The sequence below is a fragment of the Halichoerus grypus genome, chromosome 5 (genome assembly GCF_964656455.1).
Source record: "Halichoerus grypus chromosome 5, mHalGry1.hap1.1, whole genome shotgun sequence".
Lineage (NCBI taxonomy): Eukaryota > Metazoa > Chordata > Mammalia > Carnivora > Phocidae > Halichoerus > Halichoerus grypus.
The window spans coordinates 26,891,610-26,916,304 of NC_135716.1; the positions used below are offsets into that span (position 1 = coordinate 26,891,610).

The window sequence follows — 24,695 nt, forward strand, 5'->3', positions numbered from 1 at the left end:
TAAATAGTCCTTAATCTAGAAAATGTTTTTGATTTGTTTAGGTTCATTAGGTGGCTGTAAATGGTTTAATTCAGTTTGCTAGTGAACATAGCTAACAAAACAAGATCATGGATCTTCTATTCTCAGTATTAAGTGATTCCTCTTCTACATCCACATAGTATTCAGATTGAATTTTCATCAGATTTATTTCATCATATTTTACATTTTAGGGACCTGAGAACACAAGTGATTCAGTCCATGGTAAGCCTGTAGACTGTAGCTTATTCATCATTGTATCCCCATAGTAGATGAAAAGTTTTCAATTAGCAATAATCGGCCTCGGATAAACCTCATTGGCTACGATACTGCCACTGCGCAAAGCTCCCATAGTAGATGAAGAAAACTTTAAGTTGAATTGTTTTATACATAAAAATACTTATTATACAAGTATTTTACTTACTGTGCTGGATGTATATTATTTTAATCAAAGGAAAATTTAAGCATAGGTGTGCATGATAGAGCTTATATAAGGTTTGCTTTTGTCTATGAATATACTTCATGTGTAGGCTATGAAAGACTTCATGAGTAGGGAAGTTTACACCGTAAGTATTGATAGGTTATAGAATGATGAGTGAATGTTTAGGAATGAATTAAGACGTGAATAAATATAATTACTAGACTAGGGGCATTTATACTGTTCCTTAACAACAGATGGCAATTTTTACACTGCCAGTGGTCTTGTAAACACTTTACTCAAGATCTAAAGTGGAAATTAATTTCTACTCATATGTATCTTAACTCATAGTGGGTGAAATTAATTTAAATATATCTATATATTTGTCAATAATATAAGTATATAAATAATACTTTCAGTGCATATTGACCCCAAAGGAGCCACACCTAAGAGACATCTTTTACGTATTAATATAGTACATACATACAAAAGTTTTACTAAACACCCTTACGTCTTGGGCATATTTTATTTTCTTCTATTTCATTCTTTAAACCTTCTGATTATGATGCAGTAAACTGATTTCCAAACTCAATGTGTTACTGCTCATAGGGTGGAAAACATTCTAACACGTAAAATATTTTAAATATATACTACATGCACAGATTTTGTTCAGCTTTTTGCTTTGATTTCCTTAAACTGTAAGGCACATTCAGGATGAAAAAAATATCAGAGATAGAAAAAAATATTTAGAAACGAATGTGAAAATGTAGTTGTTTATCTTGTTTATTTATGTATTTTCTTAGTTTTAGATTTATATGAATCCATTAGTTTTCCATACTTAAAGGAAGTTAACAATTGAAATATTTAATTCTTTCCTGTACTCCCTACCTCCTATTTGCTTTTTGTTTTGTAAAGTTGCTAACCCAGTTCTATAGTTCTATAAATATTTACAACACATTGTAATACTGATAGAGTTATAAACACAGTCATGATGTTGGTTTGTTTTCCTGATTACTTGAACTGTATTTTTCAATACTTTTTAAAAATAAATGACTTGTTAAAATGCTGTTAAAATTTCCCTTTACATAGACAAGTGTAAGGTTCAATTCTGTAAATTAGCTGCTTAAAAGAGTCTTATGTCATACAGACTTCAATAAACTTCAAAGAGGTTTGGAAAAGATGTTCTCTAAAACCACCAAGAAAGACAATATTCCACAATGAGAAATAGCTAGGTAAAAAGAATGCTGTGAAGTCACAGAAGCACAGACCAGCCTAATGTCCAGTCATCAGCTATGACCCTTTTCAAGAAAATGCATTGAGTAGCCTGAAAAGATAGTGTCAGTTCCAGAAATGGAGCAAAGTTGTGCAAATTGCAGCCATAGTTTGAATCAAATGTTCCATCTGAAAATACTGTTGATCTCTTTATGCCATTCACATTTTGTCCCACTATACTATCACTACTTCTTTAAATATTAACCAACTGGGGCGCCTGGATGGCTCAGTCGTTAAGCGTCTGCCTTTAGCTCAGGTCATGATCTCAGGATCAAGCCCCGCATCAGGTTCCCTGCTCCGCGGGAAGCCTGCTTCTCCCTCTCCCACTCCCCCTGCTTGTGTTCCCTCTCACTGTGTCTCTCTCTGTCAAATAAATAAATAAAATCTTTAATAAAAAAAATAAATATTAACCACCTAAAGATCATGATTGGATTATCAACATATCAAAAAATAGAAAAAATATGGAATTAAACTAAAAATTAACATAATGCTAGTAAATAAGTCACTGTGTCAAGGAGGGTGGCAAATTATATAATGAGTATCATTACTCACTGGGAAGGCTAAATGTAGGGATACCTTGTGACAGAGAGAAAACATATGTTCTAGAAATGTCTTTGGCAATCAAGAAAGGCATTAAGCCTATCTTTTAATGGCTTTCAAATGGATGGGAAAGATATGCTTAAGGAGAGAAGAGTTTTATTTGAAGCTGAGAAGCAAACAATATATTCATGGAAGAAATAACATAATAACACAGTTTGAAAGCATTACAACAGGAAGCATGGAAAATTTGGACTATTGCTATTTTTGTCATTTTGGATTTTCTATACAAATATAACTGCACGTAGATATTAACATATTTGTTTACATTTAATCTTTTTTTTCCCAGTTGCCCTTCATTAGCAGTTCATCCTACATTTCTCTCTGGAGCACCACTCCCTGAAGACTGCAGGAAGTCCTACTGCTCATAGAGTTCAGAAAGGGTCAGTCCAGGACTAAACACTAAACCAAGACTAACTAAAGTCTAAATGACCCAGGGTATTATGAAAACTTCTCACCACTCATCAGTGCACCTTGATGCCAGTTTGTGTGCCCTGTTCTAGGACCTTGTGTTGTCATCTGGTCTTTATCCCACACTCATTCTATCTTCCTTGTAGATTCTGTTTTAGGGGCATTTTCTATACTGAGAGAAGAATTTAGGCAGAACCATGCGGGACTTTCTCACTGAGCTTTTCCTCATTGGGAGACTATTTGGAATCTCTTTTTCTCCCTGAAGTGCTGGGTTTCTTTGCAAAGTGCTCTTCCCCACATCAAGGAAGAGTTCTGTGCAACATCCCAATAGTTTCTATTAGATTTTCCTCCCTCCCTGTACAACATCCTTGACCCATGAAGACAACTGATAATGCACATTCAAATATGTAAAACAATTATGTAAAAACAAAGAGGAAAGTTTATATGATGTTTCTTGAACAAAATAAGGTATATTCAAAGGCAGTTAAAGACTCCATGCCATGTATTTTAAGTAATTACTTTAACAGGTGCATTGTTACTAAATTAAAATTATACTATAGTCTTGCTAACTGCTTATTTTCCCTGCTTTTGTGTAATTGCCAATTCAAAGAATATGAGCATTTAAAAATCACATTATACATTGTTATATCACCTGCAAACTGTCTATGAATGTTCATTTTACTTTGTATTTGGCAACAATTATATTTTTGTTCATATTTTTAAAATTGGCTAGATTAAAAACAAATTGTATCTCACAGCTTACAAGCAGAAAGTAATCATCAATTAGAGTGAGTTTATTTAAAAAGAAACATAAAATTAAAGAGCAAACCCAGGCATAGAAATAAATATCTACTTTTGTTTCACTGTTTCCAGTTCCGGGAGTAATTGATTTTGCCTTCGAAAGAAAATTATATGTTTACGAAACGCCATGGTTATGATACACTATGATTTATAAATCCAAATAAAAACTGGTAGATTAAAAATAGAATGTGCATATACTTTTCAGTAAAAATATAAGAATATGTGTATTTCTTTAGAACAACCTTCAAAAGCTTTATATTAGGTGGTATATTTAAGTTTAAAATGAATTCCACCACAATATCAGTATGCTGTAGGCACTAAAGTAGACTGTGATTGTACAATATAATTTGCGAGGCAAAAGTTTTCTTAAAACACCAGATTACAGAAATCTAATAGTGCTATCCTGATTTCCTAATCATGCATTATATTTATTTATTCTCATGTAATCATGCCTAAAACTCAGACCTTGCAAACAAACCAACTAATATATTTAATATCTATCCTAATGGAAAATAGCCGAAGTTACATATATTTTCTCAGTAGTTAATGCTTCAATTATACACATTTCTTCCTGTTTTAACTCTGGATTTAATTTTCCTTTTGGACTCTACCAATTTACATTCTTTTGCCCTCCTCACTATTCCAGTGAAATTGCCCTCTCTCACTCTCTTATATAGTAACATAATTTCTATCAACTATTTTTTTCCTTTTTAAAGTATGACTAAACATAGTGAAATGGACAGAAGTGTATAGTTTTATGAATTTTGAGAAATGCATACACCCATGTAACCCAATCAACCCAACACAATCAAGGTAGAGAAATTTATGTCACTATAGAAAATCCTCTCATTCTACTTCAAAAACCCTCCTCCAGTGACTAGCTCAATAAATTTCATCTTTTTTTTTGCAATTTGATAACTTAATATAAATGGAATCATAATGTATGTGCTATTTTGCACTTTTTTCATTCACATGCTTTTGAGATCCAACCATGTTATTTAATGGATCAATGGTTCTCTTTATTGTTCAGTAGTATTCCATGTTATAAAAATACCACAATCTGTGGACCTGTTCTCTGTCAAAATCATTTGGATTATTTCCAGTTTTTTGTTGATATGTAAAAAAGCTGCTATGGCACATTCTTGTACAGGATTTTTGTTGATACACATTTTTATTTCTCTTTGGTAGTACTTAGGAGTAGAGCTCTTAGGCCAAGGGTAGATGAATTCTTGCTTTTATAAGAAACTGCTAAGCAGTTCTCCAGAGCAGTTGCATCATTTACATTTCCATCAGAAACATAGCAGAGTTCATGTGACTCCCCATCTTTGCCAAAATTGGATGGTTTTGATATTTTAAATTTAAATTATTCTAGTGATGTGAAGTCGTAAATTGTTGTGCTTTTACATTGCACTTTCTAGATGACTATTTTTGGGCATTATTTTGTGTGCTAACTGGTCTTTCATGTATCCTTTTTTGGAAGAGTGTTTTCAAGTGCGTACATTCTTAATTTTCTATTAAATAGCTTGATTTTTTTTTTTTGTATTGAGTTGTAAGAGTTCATGTATATAGATACAAGCTCTTTGTCAGAAATATGTATCATATTTTCTCTTAGTCTGTGGTTTGCAAAATTTTTTCCTTAACAGTGTTTTTAATGAGGAGAAGTTACCAATTTTCATGAGCTTTAATTTATTAATTTTTCTTTTATGGCTAGTGTTTCAATTGTTCTATGGGATCTTATGTCAAAGTTGCAATGGTATTCTCCTTTGTTTTCTTATAGCAGCTTTATTTTTCTTAGATTTATGTATAATAAATTGATCCATTTCAAATCATTGCTTCCAGTTATGACTGAAATTCCAGCAACATTTTTTGAAAAGACTTTTTTTCTTCATTGAATTTTTTTTGGCACCTATTTCTGGACTCTATACTGATCTATTTCTTTTAAAATCCCAATGCCTTTATACTTTCCTGATGACTGTAATTTTCTGCTAAGTTTTTAAAACAGGTAATGTAAACTCTGCAACTTTGTTCTTTTTTTTCAATATTGTTTTGCTACTCTAAATATTTTGCAAACAATCTGAGTTGTACTTAACAGGTGAAAGAATAAACAAACCGCATTATATTTATACTGGGGAATTGTACTCATCAATACAAAGAATGAATCCCAAAAGTAATATGCTGAACAAAAATGCCAAAAAATACTAAATTATCCCAATTATAGTATCATTCAGAACAGTCTACAAATCTGTAGTAAAATATAGAATATTGGTTGTTTTCTGAGCTGATGTGTAGAGATCTACAACAAAGTGGCATGACGAAATTTTCTTGGGTAACAAAGTGCTATATTTTGATGGAGTGATAGTAATATGACAACATTCATTTGTGAAATTCATTAAACTACACACAAAATATGTGCATTTATTGTTTATAAACTGAATGACAATGAGGTTGACTTCTAAAATTTACCAACTATAATTTGGATTTGTTTTATATTTCCCTTTATTTCTGTCAGTTCTCATTTCATCTATTTGGAAGTTCTTTAAGTACATTCACAATTACATTCCTGTTTTATTAATGAATCATCATGTAATATTGCTCATGTTATATTGCTCTTTATCTCTGGTCTTTAAGCCACTGTTTGGTGATGATTGTTGCTTATCTTTTTTTTACACATTAACAAGCTATATCTTTTCCTCTCAGCATCACTTTATTTAAAGTTTGTTCCTTGTGGACAGCATTCGGTTCGGTCTTGCTTTTTTATCTTCTCACAGTTTTAGCCTTTAGAGTATTTAGTCCATTCATATATTTTCAGCTCTTTGAGATAATTGCAGATTCACATAGGGTTGTAAGAAATAATAAAGAAATATAATATAAACACTTCATTTAGTTTTCCCCGAAGATATCATCTCCCACAACTATATCAAAACCAGGAAATTGACATTAATAAAATCTATTGAATTTTTTACGATTTTACCAGTTTTTCACACACTTATGTGTTAAGTGTTGTATGTTTATATTTAGTTCTATATAGTTTATTACATGTATTGATTTATATGACTACCACCATAGTCAAGTCATAGAACAATTACATTACAAAGATCCTTAATGTTACTGCTCTTAACATCCTCGCTATTCCTTCCTTCCCTAACTCCATACTACCTGTCAACCAACAACCTGTTCTCCATATCCATACTTTTGTCATTTCATGCATTTTATATAAGTGGACATGTATAGTATGCAACTTTTTTATACTGACATTTCTACTCAGGATGATACCCTTGAGACCTATCCAAGTTGTCACAAATATTGATTGTGTCCCTTTTTAATTCTGAGTAGTATTCTATAGTAGATTGTGCTATTATCTTGTTTTTTTCCCCATCAAAGGATATTTGGATTGTTTTCAGGTTTTTCAAATTATGAATAAATAATATTCACATACAGGTTTTTGTATGAAAATAAGTTTTCATTTCTGAGAGATAAATATCCAAGAGTACAATGGTAAGCACATATTTAGTTTTGTAAGAAACTCCCGTGATCTTTTCTAAAGTAACTAACATTTTACTTCCCTACCAATTATATATGAATAGTCCAGTTTCTCTGAGCTCTCACTAGTATTTGGTGTCATCACTGTTTATTAATTGATTGATTGATTCATTCATTCAAGCCATGCTGATTAGCGTGGTGATATTTTACTGTGATTTCACTTTCATTTTCCTTATGGCTAATTACATTGAATATCCTTTAATGTGCTTATTTGCCATCTATATAACTTTGGTGAAATGTCTGTTCAACTATTTTCCCATTTTCCAACTGGATAGTTTGTTTTTTACTATTCAGTTTTGAGAATTCTTTTTGTGATCTAGATCAAAGTCTGTCAAATGTGTGACAAATAATTTGCTCCATTATGCAGCTTATTTTTGCATCCTTTTCACAGAGTCCTTTGTGGAGTTTTTAACTTTTACAATGTCCGAGTTATCACCTCTCCCTTCTTATTTTATTTTGGTGCCCACCCTAAGTGCTCCAGCACCATTTGTTGAAAGACTATCCTTGAATTGCTACTGCATCTTTGTCAAAGGTCAGTTGTGTGGTCTACTTATGGGTTCTCTAGTCTATTCCACTGATCTCTGTGTTTACCCCTCTGCCAATACCACACTCCCTTGGTTGCTGTAGCTATTTAGTAAACTCGTTAGGTCTTGTTAATTATTCAGATGGAGTGATTCCTCTCACTTCTTACATTTCTTCCCAAATTATTTCTCTGTTTTTGACCCTCTGCATTTCCATAGATGTCAGAATAAATGTTGGGGAAAAAAAAAACTTGGGATTTTTATAAAATTGCAATCAACTTATAGATCTATTTGGAGGGATTTGACATCTTTATTATACTGAGACTTCCAATCCACAAACAAGGTATGTCTCTACATATATTTCATTCTTCTTGATTTCTTTCATTGGCATTTTGTAAATTTCAGCATACAGGTCTTATACATATTTTGTTTAGTATATAACAAAGTGTTTAATTTTTTGAGTGATTATAAATGCTACTGTGTTTTTAATTTTGGTTTCCATAAAATTGTCTGTTCTTTAACATAATTCTATTTTGAATAAATTAAGAAATGTAAAACTCATTTATTATATTTACCCACATATTTGACATACTCTGTTTTCTTTTTTTTTTTTTGTAAATTTGAGTTTCACTCTAATGTCATTGTATTTAAGCCTTAAGCATTTCCTTTAGCATTTTTGAATTGTAGTCCTCTTGTTGATGAATTCTCTCAACTTCTATATATCTGAAAATGTCTTTATTTTTCTTTCATTTCTGAAGGATAGTTTTCAGTAGTTATAGTATTCCAGAATAATAAACTTTTCCTCTTCCTTCTCCTCCTTGTTGTCTTCATTATATTCTTTTACCACTTTATAGGCTCTCACTGGTTTTGGTGAGAAATCTGTGGTTATTTGTATTCTTGTCCCCAACATGTAATATGTACCTCCACCAGCTGTTTTTGAGAATTTTTCTTTATATTTGTTTTCAACAACTTGGCCATGATATGCCCCAGAATATTTACTTTGTGTTTATCCTCTTTGGGGTACATTGAGCTTCCTACATTTCTGAATTACTATTTTTCAAAACATTTAGAAAGGTTTAGTTACTTTTTAATTAAATCATTTAACACCCTATTCTGACTTGCTCCTCCCTCTGGGACTCTAATTCAACATACTTTCCATTAAATGTTATTACATACACCACTGAAGTTCTGCATATTTCTTTTTTGTCCTTCATATTCTCTCTGTACTTCACAATGGAGAAGGGAAAAAACTAAACAAACTATATCATTAGTTATAATATAAAATTAGTAGATGTTATCTAAAATGAATGAGGATTATGCAAGTTCTATTTATAAGAAAAACAATACATTGTAATCATGAAAAAAACCAAAAAAATCACAAAGAATGAACTACAAGTGGAATATTAGCAAAAAATCCATTAAACAGTAAGCATAACATAAAATGACCTAAGAGAATTAAGAATATATTTGCCTTTATAAAAAGGGCATTTGATTATTAAAAGAAACTTGTAGAGAAAAGAGTTATAAAAAGATTAATTCATTAATGTTGCAAATGCCTGGGTGTTTGAATGAGAGCTCCTGCCAATGACTTTTCTTTTTAAGAAACAGGTGTGTAAACATTAAACACAGATACTAAATCCAAGTGCTCCTGTATTTCTTCAACTAAATTTTATGTAAATACCTATTAACCAGATTGTTCTTTGACTCTCCATAGTTTGGTTCCAATAGTTTTACATTATTTTCTACACCAGAATTAGGAATAGGCATTATTTTTAAATCACTCTAAGTTCTGTTAGGAGGATTTCCTAAAATAACTAATATGAAAATGATCATTAAATTATAAAATCCTATACCAGAATTATGTAGTGGTTTTCAATAATAGATTTTAAAATAGGTTTTCAATCTATTTTTATTTTCCATAATTACATAGACATACATTATCTAAGTAGAAGAAAAGGTAATTCTAGAAGTGTAATCGATACTAGAATGGATATCTGAGAAAAGATGCAGAATACTTGGCCTTGGTAATTTTAAAAAATATGGTAGGAAAAGTCCAACTCAATTGGTTGCATGCTTTGAACTCTGCTTTTATATTTAGCAGTAATGGGATTGTGTTTTTGAAAAACAGATTTTTTTTAGGAATACAATTTCCTCTACCAAAGAATACTTCTCTGAACAGTATTCACCAAGAATTTTGACTGATCTAATTAAAGTTGCAACAATCCAGTCACACTTCTCATATAGTGCCCCTTATTAGCCTTTCAGGTAGTTTCCTTTGCAATATAGCAAACCATGGCTAGGTCTGGGTTAAGGAAAATTGGATTCATTGTGGCAGTGATGACAAATTATCTTCTGCAAGACTTAACACAATGGGTCAAGAGAGAGAGAGAAAAACTAAACAAAAGAGAGGAATGGGATGGGAATGAATAAAGAATAAAACTGCATATTAAAAAAGCAATAGAAGAAATTTTAAAAACTGAATAAAAAGGTAATGCAAAACTGGCATAATTGGCTTTTCTTGTCATTAGAGATTATTACATTCTCATTTCTTTTATGATCAAATGTGGCATATTCTAGTCTTTAAGGGCCTTCAACATATTCAGTAAAAGCAATATATGCAAAATTACAGGAAACTCTTAGCTTTGAAATAATGGCTTGTAAGCCATAATGAACCACTAATTTTCTTCAGCACAAGATGATCGCAGTTAGTATGGGTTAAAAGTTCAATCTGACCCAGTATTTGATTTGCTCAGAGTAATCATTAAGTATTATAAAAGCACTTTCCTATCTTCCTATGATATATTTTGCCAATATCAAAAACTGGAAAAGGGATTTTAATATTTTTTGACATTTTTGTGTTATTCATGCACTAACGATTTTGTTAAATACAGCTTAGGATAAAATCATCCCAGGCATACTTAATATAAAATGGATGTCAGCTGATATTTGGATTCAGTGCAAAGTAATAATACAGTATTAAATAAATTGTTCAAGTGACTAATTTAATAAATCGTGTAGTGCTTTTACAATGCCTTAAAAATGGGCACATTCGTTCTTTAGAAGGTTTCTGAGCAAGTCAAATCTTTTTCAAGGAATGGGAAATATAGTGTCCAGACCAGTTCAGAATGTTCAAAAATGCTCTCCTTGCCCAAGAGCTCATATTAGAATCCACCAGGAAATGTTTAAAGAATATTAATAATGTAGTAACATGCCCTAAATATAAATTTAAATAAAAATTAAATATAAAAAAAATGGGCACATTCAATACTGTTGATTTTGCTGCAAAATTGTCTGTGGATCTTCTAAAATTTCATTTGACTTTTGTAAAAAATACTGTGATATAGATCATAGAGATGCAATTTTACCTATATTAGATAAAAGGAAACTAAATCTTAGAGAAGGTGAAACAAATTTCTGATATTCTATAACTATTTCATAATTTGGCAAGGATTTAAGGTTACTTTTATGAGTAACACCTCTGTGCTTTTACCCAAGACTATAAAATATATAATACCTATTAATATATGATACATGTGTATCTGTAATATATAATATGGACTATGGAACACATTAAAAATAGTTATACATTTAGTTTTCTACATAGGTGTTGAATTTTAGAAAAAACTAACAATATCTTTGTCTAATATTATTTTTAAACTAAATGTAATAGGTCAGGATGGTCAATAATATGTACTTTGGTAGACTCAGCAGCAGGCTCATTCCTTATGATGTCCCTTATTAAAGGAATAACATTGGGGCACCTGGGTGGCTCAGTTAAGCATGTGCCTTAGGCTCAGGTCATGATCCCAGGATCCCTGGGATTGAGTCCTGTGTCACACTCCCTGCTCAGCCGGGAGTCTACTTCTCCCTCTCCCTCTACCTGCAGCTCCACCTGCTTGTGCTTGCTCTCTCTCTCTGTCAAATAAATAAAATCTTTAAAAAAAAAGGAATAATATTTATAAATGGCAATTTGAATACTTACTCAACAAATACTACTGTGAGCATTGCATTTGAGAGTTTACATAAAGAGCCACACAGGTGAAGAAAATGAGGCTATGTGAGTATGAATAAGTTTTCAAGTCAGAAAGATAAATCATGGGGCACCTGGGTGGCTCAGTCAGTTGGGCATCTGCCTTCAGCTCAGGTCATGATCCCAGGGTCCTGGGATCGAGCCCCACATCGGGCTCCCTGCTCAGCAGGAAGCCTGCTTCTCCCTTTGTCTGCTGCTCTCCCTGTTCATGCTCTCTCTCTCTCTGACAAATAAATAAAATCTAAAAAAAAAAAAAAAAGAAAGATAAATCATGTACACATATACCTAAAATTCAAGATATACTTTATGTGCTTTATGAGAGAAATAAGTTAGGTAAATTGTGAGGATAAAATTGATAAAATAAAAGGCTTTGTGGAATATGTAGATTTTGTACATGCTTTAGTAGGATGGATAGGTTTTGAATAAGTGGAAAAAAGAGAAAGAAGCATTTCTTTCTGAGAAAGTAGTATGGACAGAAAGTGAGAAGTAGAAACTACCGGTAATTTTGAGTCATGTATAAAGAAGAGTCTGGAACTGGGGGTATTATTTAAAGAAATAAAAGATAGTATTTGAGAAATGGAACAAAGCTAGGTTATGGATGGTACTAAATGAATGATAAATGGTTTGGGATTTATATGCTGAGGATTTTCGATACAGAAATTCCATGATAATAGCTTTTGCTCTTGAAAGTAGATCTGGTTTTTTGTTTTGTTTTGTTACATAAGTTGGAATAAACAAACTGCTATATGGAATTCATTTAGGGACAATAGAACAGATGAGAGTCAATGCTGACCTAACAGATTACCCTTCGCAGAAATGAGGATATTGGAAGAAATTCAAGTAAATGCATATGGAAGAAATATGAGGAATTGGATTATTTGAATGGCAAGAAACATAAAAAAGAAAAAGAAATCAAAGACACTTATATTTTAAGCCTGAGTGGCTAACCTGCTGACAGCAATGGCATTAAGGAAGGCATTAATATTTATATAATGAGAATTGATTTGACCTCTTATTCTATTCCAAGCCCATGGTCAGTCTTGGGATAACAGCCACAGACACTGAACCCATTTTCAAAGAACTCACAAAAGGGTAATACTGAGTAGTAAATACTTTCTGATTATTTACTATGTGGCAGTCACTAGCCTAAGCACCTTATATACGTTATTTCATTTAATCCTAAAAAAAAACCCTCCAAAACTTGTGAAGAATATTTTTTTAAATGAGAAACATGTACCATAAAATATTTTTTTGAAACTTGAACCAAGTTAAATAGCTTGTAAATTGTTGGGATTGGGATTGAAACCTAGAGTAAAACTCCAAAGATCATACTCAAACACTGACTCTTATTGTTATGATATAGGAGGCATAATATGCTTAGGGAATAAGAAGAAGGACATACAATCAGGATATGAGAAACCCAGAGATCTTAGAAATAATAGAATGCATTGTGTATTTGAGAATAAAAGACTAAGCATGGCCCAAGAGTGGACTGCCAGGTCAGTTATGAGAGGGAGTGGTGGAATTAAAACCAGATACTTCAAATACTTTTAAGACATGGCAAGGAAAAAGGGTGATAGGAATAGGTGATACATAGGAATAGGTGACAGATAAGAATAGGTGATAGATAGGAAGTTCTTTACAAGTTTTAAGTAGGGAAGTAACATGATTAAATTTGGGTTTAAAAATGTAACTCTGGATAAAATTAGGTGAACTGAATTTTGGAAGAATCAAGAAAGGAGGAAGGGATAAAATTATGTTCCTTTTCTTGTTACATAATCAGAATGCCACGGGCCATGACAAAATACAGAAATGTCAGATTCCTAGAAGCAGACCCAGCAGGACTTAGACGTGGGTTGACTGTGGGAAGGATGAGAAGAGAGAACAAATTTAATGTTCAGGATTCAGGATTGGGCAAAGTAGAAGAATGCAAGAGAAGGAGCATGTGGTGTGATTGATGACGTTCAGTAACACACAACATTAACTGAAATGTGGAATGTAAAGGAGCCCTTTGGAGAAGAGTTAAGTTTTGTTCTAGACATACTAATTTAAGATGCTGGTAAGACATTGGGGGAGAAATATCTATCAGGCATTTAGAATCAAAGGATCTTCTTTAAGGGAAAAAGTCATTTAGGTTTTTAGTGGATCTTTTTTTCCCCCCCAAATTCTTTCCATGTTGTTCAGATGGGACCTACGGGCCTTTGAAGTGGATACGTGGTCAAGGGCTGACCAAAAGAGTATATAGCATTCTATTTAAACCAGTTGCCAGGACTGTTGCAAGGATAAACATAGGACCCAAGCCACTCCTACCAAATGCAATATATTTAGGCAAAAGCTTTTACTAGATACATTAGGAAAGCAGTTTGCTCTTACCCAGGATTTCAAAGTCATATACTGTAAACTTGGTGGCGCTGGTAGTTTTATTTTCTAATGCATTGGTAAACATTTTATGAAAATGGAATATAAAGCAGAGCCTACAGAAGGAGGGGAACAGACCTTTGATGGAATTATTTAAGCAACTAAATCCAATCATGGCTGAATCCATAAAGGTTCTTTTCAGTTATGTGAGCCAATTGTTTTCTTCAATATTTAAGCTCATTAGAATTGAGTTACGATGACTTGCATCTGACATGGTACTGACAAATATAGATAGGAGTCATTCATAAGAGGTTACGTTTAGAAGCCATGCAATTTTCAAAGAAAAGGTGAGCTATGCCTGTGATAAAAGCATCGGAGTCAATAAAATTGTGAGGTACTGTAAAATCACTGAGAAAATAGTCTTTGTTAATGATGACAATGAATTTCAAATTGCAAAGATACATGAAATGAATTATGAGAAAGTCAAGGTAATATTCTTTTTTTTTAAAACAGGGCAATGCTTTTTAAAGAATTTTGTTAAGTATAAGTAGTTATCCAAGTAGATAAAGGAATACCAAAAGAAGATTTTTTTTTTAATAATGGAAAGATTTGAGCACATTTGTAAACTAAAAAAAATAATCCATTGCAGATGGACAAAATGATAGCATACAAAAAATAAATGATAGTTCTATAACCAGATAAAAATATGAGTTCAAAGGGAGAAATATGATACATTTATTAATAATTTTGAAATAGTATACCCTAAATTATTTATAAAATCTTGTTTTATCCCATTATTCTTCCATAAAAGTATAAGCTCATTCATAGAAGTTGATCACCTATTCACATTCCATATTATCTCTTTTACATAATAAGCCTGTAAGGCTCAAATATTTGTTGATTTGCTATATATATATTTATATATGCTATAAATAGATATTTAATAATTTGTATAATAGTGCTTTTTGTAAGCAATGAATGAGATTAGATGCCATCTGCAAAGCAAAATTTGTGCTCTGAAAAGATGGGCATTTCCATTGTTTCTATCAAATAATACATATTCTCTTTAAAAGATCTTATTTCTTGGGAGGCCTCTGTGACTCAGTTGGTTAAGTGGCTGCCTTTGGCTCAGGTCAGCCATGATCTCACGATCCTGGGATGGAGCCCCGTGTCAGGCTCCCTGCTCAGCAGGGAGTCTGCTTTTCCTTGTCTCCCTCCCTCTGCTTGTATTCTCTCTCTCTCTCAAATAAATAAATAAATAAAATCTTTTACAAACAAAAGATCTTATTTCTTATAATTAACCTAAAGGAATTCATAAAAAAGCTAGAGTATAAAATAAAACTTCATTTAATTATGGGAAATTATTTTTCTGTTTCCTTTATTCTCTCAGTTGATGTAGATACTAAGTGTCACAGTAATGAGATGATTTAGTTCAAAAATTAACACTTTATCTTAAGTAACTACGAATCTGAGGTAAGACTTCATCAGTCTTCCTGTGTGATCCAAATATTTGTCTTCTCTATTTTATTTTAATGTTGAGTTTGTGTAGTTTGGGAGTGGGTGCCTAATGGGATTCATCAGTGCTTTTGGATTTTACACATCCAAGATTATCCAGATTGTTCTTTTATTCATATCCATCTGGTCAAGTGATTACAACCATTTCTATCCAATGTAGGTTACACAGCAGCTGTCTCCCTAACCTCTGGGCATCATTAATATAATGCATACAATAAGTAAATCATCTGCAGATTAGTTCAAAGTTTAAGTAGTGATGAAATGTGGTAGCCAGAAATAAATCAAATAATTAATTCTTAATATGGACCAAAATTGCTGTATTAGTTTACAGATTTGGAAACTATATAGTCATCACTTATTTTTTTTAGCTTCTATCAGGATTGACAGTTATTTTGGTAATTGACATATGTAAGCCATATACGTAAAGGAAGGGGAGAACAATATGTATATAAGAAAAAGAATACAACCCAAAGAATTATAATAAAATTGAATAAAAATGGACTTAGCAGAGTTGTCTTCCACAATTACTAGCTGTTTATACTTGTACTTTTTTTTAAAGTTTGATGTAGTTTTTATTGTTTGTTCAATTACATTTTATTCTAACTCAAATTCTTAGGTACACAATGCTGGAAAACAAATTCCTACTTTGCTCATTTCCTACCCTGTTTAGAAGAAACAATGCGCTCTAACTCTGTTTCCTGCTTCCATTTTAGTTCCAAGAGCCTTACATGTCTTTCACTCGGTGCCTTCAATATGTTAAAATAAAAAACAAATGGAGACCAGCCTTGAAGATTCTGTAAACAGACAAAACCAGTTAAGTCATACAAAGCTTAATTTAGCTTATTTTGCAAAACTAACTCAAGCTGGGTCATTTCTTGCTTATGCCTCAGGAAATCACAAGCAAAACTTAAAAACTGGTTTCCCAAATTGATATGAGGTAACAACTAATCAATTCCCCATCATTTAAGAAAGGTCTAATATTATAACCAATCACTGTAAAGAATAAACAGTCACTGCCTTCTCATGAGATAAACTGCTTTATAACAGTATACCTGGAGACTCATTCCATGTTTCGGGTTGGAATGCTCTGGGTTTGCAAAGTGTCTTTTTGATGTGTGTGCAATAAACTCTTACTATTTACTACTTCAGTGATTCATTGGCTTTACTTCTGTTATTTCTGAACTTTTGACATATAAAACACAAATGCAAGAATATACCTGGTTTTGTGTGAACAGCCAGCGAATGGATGTGAATTCCAGTATTTGAGGTATTTCCTAATGGCCTCTTTTGAGGGTGTTCTTCTTGGCTTTGGCATTCTGGCCAAAAGGCGTTGGGGAGGGTGCAGAGGCAGCTACACACTCCCCTCCACAGTGTGTTGGCCCACAAGAACAGCTGCTGTGCACCGTGGGTGCTGCCGTGTTGGGTCCCAGCCATTACTCGTAAGCCTGCCTCTAAATTCCATTCGTCTTATCTCATTTGTCTAATGGTATTACATTTAGCTGTCTTAAATCTAAAAATCACTTACTTCTACTCAATCTTTTAAAAGTGATAATTTTATGTGTTATGTGTATGTGTGGGAACTCTCAAAATTTTATTTATATTCTGAATGATGTAATACATAATTTTGGGAGTTATTTTCAAATTTAAAGAGCAATTTGATGATTACCTACTATATATATATACTTTTGGAAATGTATGAGTTATTTATGCACTTAAATTTTGGAATTAAATGCCATGTACTCAGATGTCAAGCATTTCTACAATTGCATACTAGGTTTCTAACAATCTTCATTGATATTTGTCTTGGCAAAGCAAAGTGGAATGGGTGATTACCTGCAAAACCTTTTTGGTATACATAAATGTTATGTATATTTTAGGTTAAAGTGCTCAGTTTTACCCCAGGTAACAGTATTTTCTCTTTCCATATAAGTTCCTCCTACCTATTTATTCTGACAATTTCTTTCTTTGTTTTGCATTGCCTCTGTGACCACCACAAAAATCAATGTTTGGAAGAAATTTAGTGTATAAAATGTCAGTAGTCGGCTTCTACACAGAACACCCATTCCTTTCACTGCTTTTTAGAGATGGTATAAAAACTTGCTTATTAGTGGGTGTTTATTCAATTTCTTTGTTTTGTAAAGTAGCTGCCTAGACATGCCTAAAGCAATCTTGTTAAATTTGAGAAAATTAGAAAATAACTACTTTGAATATATCTAGCCACTTATCTTCTTAAATACTGACATGTACTTCCTCAATTATGCACAAAATATCTAATTTATAATTAATCAAATATGTTTTCATGGTAATTTTGTATTTCCAAATTTCACTATTTTTACTTAATAATCTACCTAGTCATCAGCATTACTAAAATTAAGTGATTAATCATCAAATATTTATCTATCTGGCTCTCTCTCACAGTTAATGATCAGCAGCAATATAGTCTTACACAGATAACTGCAAAAGGTGACCTAAACAAATATGACATACAGATTTCAAAATATATACATTTTTAAATTATTATCTTTTATTATTATATGAAAACTTAGCTAATTCTTAAAGAATGTTTTGATAAAATGTAGTTACCTAAATATAAAAAAAAAAATGAAATGTTAAATCTTCCTTTTTATACCTAACCAAAATATAGTCAAAAGTATTGGATATATGCAAGGTTTATTTGATATAAAAATGTATTTTTTTAAGATATCATATGTATGTACATAGTTTATCTGTTAAATTCTTCACTTTGATAGGCTTAACCAATTTTCATATGCATATCTTAGGAATAAAGAGAAGAGAATAAGAAAACTATAGAGAGGAAATAATGTAAATAATGTCATTATTCTGAGTTATTTTCATAAGCAGATATTATGTTCTACATGTATATAATTTTTCCCAAATTTGTAATCATCATATATATAAAATACATAAATAATTTGTATTTTTATTTTAGCCATCATAAATATATCACAAATATTCCCATTTCCAGGGGAGATTTTATAATTATCATACTAAATATGTCTATAATGAGTCATTTTATCAGCATACTATATTTTATTAAATTTTTATAATGCTGCTGAAGATCCAAAATTTTGAGACCAAAATTACTATGTCAAAAACATGAAATTTGCTAAGAGTAGATCTCAAGAGTTCTCACCACACACTTGCAAAATGGTAACTGTGAGGTGATAAGACATGTTAATTAATTTGACTGTGATAATCATATACAATGTCTGTGTATAAAAAAACATCACTTTATATACTTTAAGTGTATACAATTCTTATTTGTCAATCATAGTTCAATAAAGCTGGAAAAATATTAAAATCTGTTTCTTAATAAGTACTGTAAAATTGATTTCAATAAGCTAGGCCAATAGCAATGAGTAAGTGCACCAATCTGTTATATTAAACAATTTTATATATATTGTTGGGTCTTTGACTATAATTGCTTTATGCTTATAAGTCAATTAGAAAAGAATTGATTTCATAAGAATGCTTAATTTCCCTCATTCAAGTATAGGATGCATTGCTCCAATTATTCAAATAATAAAATATTTGACTATTTTATCTATCTATATTTATTTATATATAAAATATAGATGACATACATATGTGTTATATATATAACACATTTTTTTTATTAAAGATCTTCCACATATTTATTACCAAATTAGTGATTTTTTTTATGTTGACCACTCACTATGTTTTCCATCTGGATCCCAATTTCCAAAGCATATTTAATCTTATGTCAATTTGCTTAAAAATTGAATTTATTAAAGGGATGTCAAATACTGATACACACAAATACAAATATCTTTTTTTTCAATTATTAACTATATCATATTTTTTAACATAATGAGCTTTATATAATAGTTGATGGTTTTGTTTTAAATTCTGATTTGTTTTTTAATTAAAAATCATAAAATCTTAAAAAAATCACAATTCTTCATTTTCTTTTTAAAAGCTGATTAATATACGTATGTAGATCTTTTTGCATGTGTGTCTTAATGTATTTCCAGAACTTTAAAACATTATATGTTTTTAAAGATATATTTTAGATAGTCATATAGATTAATTATTTGGGCTGTCATTCTACATCTTGCCTTTACATTATATTGTTGTCTCTTCTATATTGTGCTTTCTATGGTTTGATTCCCTGAATATGGTATTGAAAGCCTCCTTTCTATTGCAGGTCCCAAATCCTTCTATTGAAAGCCCCCAATTCTCTGGTTTCTGGGGACTTCATCATTGCCAATTCAGGGTGATATAATTAATTCCAGATTGTTCCCAGGCTGCATCTAATTTTGGGGGTACAGTGGGGAAAGAAGATTTAGCATTGAGGCAACAAAGTGAAGGGAGTTTCATGCATCCCTCAAATAACTTCTATTCATGCTAGCTTTTGACTGTAATGTCCACTTTTCTCATTTAATATTTTGTTGTCCTCATTCCTCCACCTGAACATCCATTGAACATCTATATTTTATTCTGCAACCTAGTTATGTTTTCCTTGTGGGTGTTGGAGGAGGTCATTGAGAGGATGTGACTGCCAGTTGATTCTTGAGCAAGACCCAGGCAACTGAAGGGTCCTCAACCTCCTCCCCATCCTTAGAATGTATGATCTGTCCACAGCCTTGAGAGAACAATGTATTGTTGAGACCATCTGGATTAAATATCTGACTGAACACAGTTAGAGACTGTACAAACTTTTAAAATTCTGGCAGGCAGGTGTGGAGATCTACTCAGCTTTTTGTTGTTCAAGAAAAGCCTCATATGTCAGTTCCCTTGCTTGTTAAACCTGCCACCTACCAATCTGGAATAGCCTGCTGCTTTCTTTGGTCTCTTTTTGCCCTCCATGAGTATAAGGGCCAGTTGAGAATCAACAGTGGGTACCTGCTCTGGTGCCCCTTCAACCTGACAGTCCACTTCTGGTCTAACAATTGGTCAGTGAGAAAGTGTCAACTCTCATTCATCACTCTAAGGTCATGGGAAACTTTGTAAGACTCTCTCAGGTTTATTTGCATAGACAGACCACCCACCCAATTATCTTCATTTAATGGTCACTGTGCTATTATAACACGGCAGAAATTGCATGGTTTACCAACATCTAGGTATATATGAAATCTAGGTGTATATGAAATTTTACTATTGAATTCCCAAACATTATCTCATTATCCAGGTGTTGGTGCATATTGCATTTTCTGGCAACCTGAAGCCATATCACTTTATTACCTGAATTTCTTATACCTCAATCCATTTCAATTTCTGGGATAGTAAGAAATTTTGCCTTAACTGATATTGTAATTTTGGTAACTATGACAGAGAAGGCCCAGATTTTTACAACTCAAAAATTTCTTGGGGTGCTTTGTGGCTAAGTCGGGTAAGCATCTGACTTTGACTCAGGTTATGATCTCAGGGTCCTGGGATCAAGTTGGGCTCCGCACTCAGCAGGGAGTCTGCTTCTCTCTCTCCCTCTGCCCCTCCCCCTGCTCATATTCTCTCTCTCTCTCAAATAAATAAATAAAATATTTTAAAAAAATGTTCTTATCTCTTAACATTTTTATTTTCATGATAAGTTTCCCAAGTTTACTTAAAAAGGAAAATACCTGAGTATTGATTCTGTTTTTGTTTTGTTTTGTTTACAATTCTGATCAACTATCTTATACTTAGCCCAGTGAGTGTTGACTTCTGGACTTCTTGGTTGCTACCTATCTAGGAATTAGTACATAAAGTATCTGAAAATACTAAAGAAGAGCTACTTATTAATATTAAAATATTTTAAGATCTAGGTAGATTATTTTACTTCTATGATTGATTATTAAATCTGGCCTATTTAGTCTTTCTTTAAGGACTACTCATAAAGAAGGATTGTTCAAAAATGATTAAAACTCACTTAGATTACCTGGATTACAAGCCACCTGGAGGCAGAACTATCTATCCCCTTCTTTTAGTGGGGAGAGTTGCACCCAAGCCCATTTTCTGTAGGAATGGTCTCCCAGTCTTTGTCCCCTCTTCAAATCACACACACAAAAAGACTTAACGGAAATTCTCACATGCTTTGTAATCACCTTAGAGTGTTTGGGAGCTGGCTTTGCTAAATTATCCCTGGAAATAGGTGACCTTTGAAGCCATACAAACTAGCACTTCAATAATCTATATTCCCACTTACAAGATTGCTTTTGTACTTACTGTATAAAATGGGAGAGGGAGGCAATATATCTCTCCCCGTGAATACAAATCCATTGTGTTAGTTTAATAGAGGTCTCTAGCTCTTCTGTGGAAACAATGATAAATTGAGCAACATATGCCTTTTCTTTTCTTTCTTTCTTTTTTTTTTTTTTTGGCATGCCTTCTCTTTTCTTACTGTAAATTTGGCCTGTAAGTTTTTACAGTTAAATATATTATTTAATTCATACCATATGATGGAATTTGTCCGAAGCACTATTATCTGATAGGTATAACTACAAAGAAACTCAAAGTGCATAATGTTGTACATTCTTTCTCATGACTGCCATATTCTTTCACACATATTTTGTTCCTTTTTAGTTCCTCAGATATTCAAAGTGTACAAAATGTTTCACAAATTTGGATCCTTTGATCATTAATTCTGTTGTTTTAAGGGATCATACATATACTTACTTAAGAAGACCCAACCTATTCAATCTCATAATTATGTTTCCTTTTTTTTCTCCCTTGAATATATTTCACATCCATTAGCCCTAAGAGTTTAATTTTCACTGCAGAGGAGTCATTTCAGTATTTTTATTTGACTTCTGATCTTTACTATTTTTTTTTCTTTTGAATTGCAGAATTATTAGTCCTCTCTCTCTCCCCCCCCTTCTTCTTTCCCACCTTCCTTCCCTCCCTCCCTCTCTTTCTCTCTTTGTTCTGCATTCTGGGACTAATATCAGATAAATTTGAATTTCACACTGTCAGTTTGTTCTAGCAATGATATTGTATCAAAGTCTAGAGATTTACTTCAAGAGTTCTTTCTCTCTGCCTCTGTCCCTAGTCTCATCACCCCATCTCAAATGTTTACACTACACATATTAGGCTAAATTTTACTTTGAAGCTATGCATCGTTTTCTCCTTTTCCATTTATCCCTTCCAGTTCATATGCTACTATAAATATAGAGTTAAATCTCAGCTTCCCTAGAGTGGTCTGTGATCTGTGTCTTATGTTGCTTGGTTTCAAGTATTAAGTTAAAGTTCAAATCAGCTGGAGGAATCCCTTCTACTTTAGTACTATTTCTGAGTCTTCAGTCTATATTTGGAGTCAAATGCAAATTAGGAGCCTAATACAATCCCCACATATATTTCCATTCATTAATAATGATTTGGGAATGGAATCACATTGGTCTCACTCACATTTACTGAATCATGGGGCAAGAAGTTTAAGATAAAGAGTCTGGAGCTCAGTTTAGATTTTAAGGTTATCAAAATTCTGAAATGATTAGAAATTTCTTCTAGGAATGGATTACACTTGATTCCTTTTTTTAAAAGATTTTATTTATTTATTTGAGAGAGTGAGAGAGAGAAGGAGCAGGGGGAGGGGCAGGCAGAGAGGGAAAAGCAGACTTCCTGCTGAGCAGGAATCCTGATGTGGGGCTCAATTCAGGGACCTTGGGATCATGACCTGAGCCAAAGGCAGATGTTTAACCGACTGAGCCACCCAGGGGCTACAGATTACACTTCATTCTTATTTCAATTGAGATTGTCTTTGTAGTTTCTTTGGCGGTTCTCAATAAATCATACTTACTATTATACCTAATCAGAGCCCTTAAACACAAGATACTAGACCTAGGACTTGTTTTAATTAACAAAATAAGAAAACAGAAGTAAAGTTGTGTCAATTCCAGTTACCTAAACCCTAGAGGCATCTACTTTGAACTCTTGAAATTCCTAGCTGCCATGTGAAAGTTAGGCTAACTTGGTGAAAAGATCAGGCAGAATAGCTTCTTAAACATTCCAGTTTCTTAGCTGAACACAGAAGTCAGTAGATCGTCAGTTCAATCCACATACATAAGTGACATTAGCGGAAATACCATAAAAACCACCTAGCTGAGCACAGTCCAGATAGCAGGCTTGTGAGCAAATTAAGTGGTTATTGTTTAAAACTAAAAAGTTTTAAAGTAGTTTGTTACTAGGCAACAGATAATTAAAAGATGTATAATTTTGAAAGTATTATTTGAATAATTTGATAAGTTATTTGCCTCAAATGGATAAATTGCAAAAATAGTGAGGTACAATTTTACACAAACACACTGCCATGATAATTTTAAATATTATAATGTACTGCCACCTACTGGATTATGATTAATCAATTAAATTCCTTCACTGAATGCTATATTGTTATATACTCATGATATTTTGATGACTAGAGAAGCAATAGTCATGTTTTGGGAGCTAAAGGGAAATTTTTTTTCAAATGTTTAGGAGTAAATGTCAGAAAAAGTAATAATCTCTCTCTCACTTTCATTCTACACACACATGCACACACACATACACACACCTGACACTTCTTTAGGGATTATGGGAATAACAAAATAATGCCCAGTTTATGGCATGATTACTGTGAACAGAGATTTTCCAAACTTTTAAGAGAAACAAAATACATTTACATAACTAAGAAAAACAGTAAAAATTATTCTACAAGCTTCAATTTCCTTTTAGGTATTACCTGAATAATTAGAGAGGTAATACTATAAATTTATTATGAGGATTAAATATAATAATGGCCATAAATTATTCATACAGCGTTATTTACACAATGGTTAGCAATAATGTTATTGTTTTTATTACCATATAATGTATTATTTGTTTCAGGGGTACAGGTCTGTGATTCATCAGTCTTACACAATTCACAGCATTCACCATAGTACATACCCTCCCCATATTCTTGACTAAAAATTTCACAGAAGTTTTTTTTTTTTTTTAAGATTTTTATTTATTTATTTGACAGAGACACAGTGAGAGAGGGAACACAAGCAGGGGGAGTGGGAGAGAGAGAAGCAGGCTCCCCGCGGAGCAGGGAGCCCGATGCGGGACTCCATCCCAGGACCCTGGGATCATGACCTGAGCCGAAGGCAGACGCTTAACGACTGAGCCACCCAGGCGCCCCTTCACAGAAGTTTGAAGACAAGATACTGTAATGTCATCTGTAGTAGCTAAACAAGGAATTTGAACTAGGCTTTGAAAGATGGAAATAATTTGGATAGGTAGT

The 24,695-nt window shown here is 32.5% G+C and overlaps 1 pseudogene; it reads right to left on the bottom strand.

Moving 5' to 3' along the window:
* Positions 1-281: 281 nt before the first annotated feature.
* On the bottom strand, positions 282-362 carry LOC118528971 (U4 spliceosomal RNA; annotated as a pseudogene).
* Between the last annotated feature and the right edge of the window lie 24,333 nt (positions 363-24,695).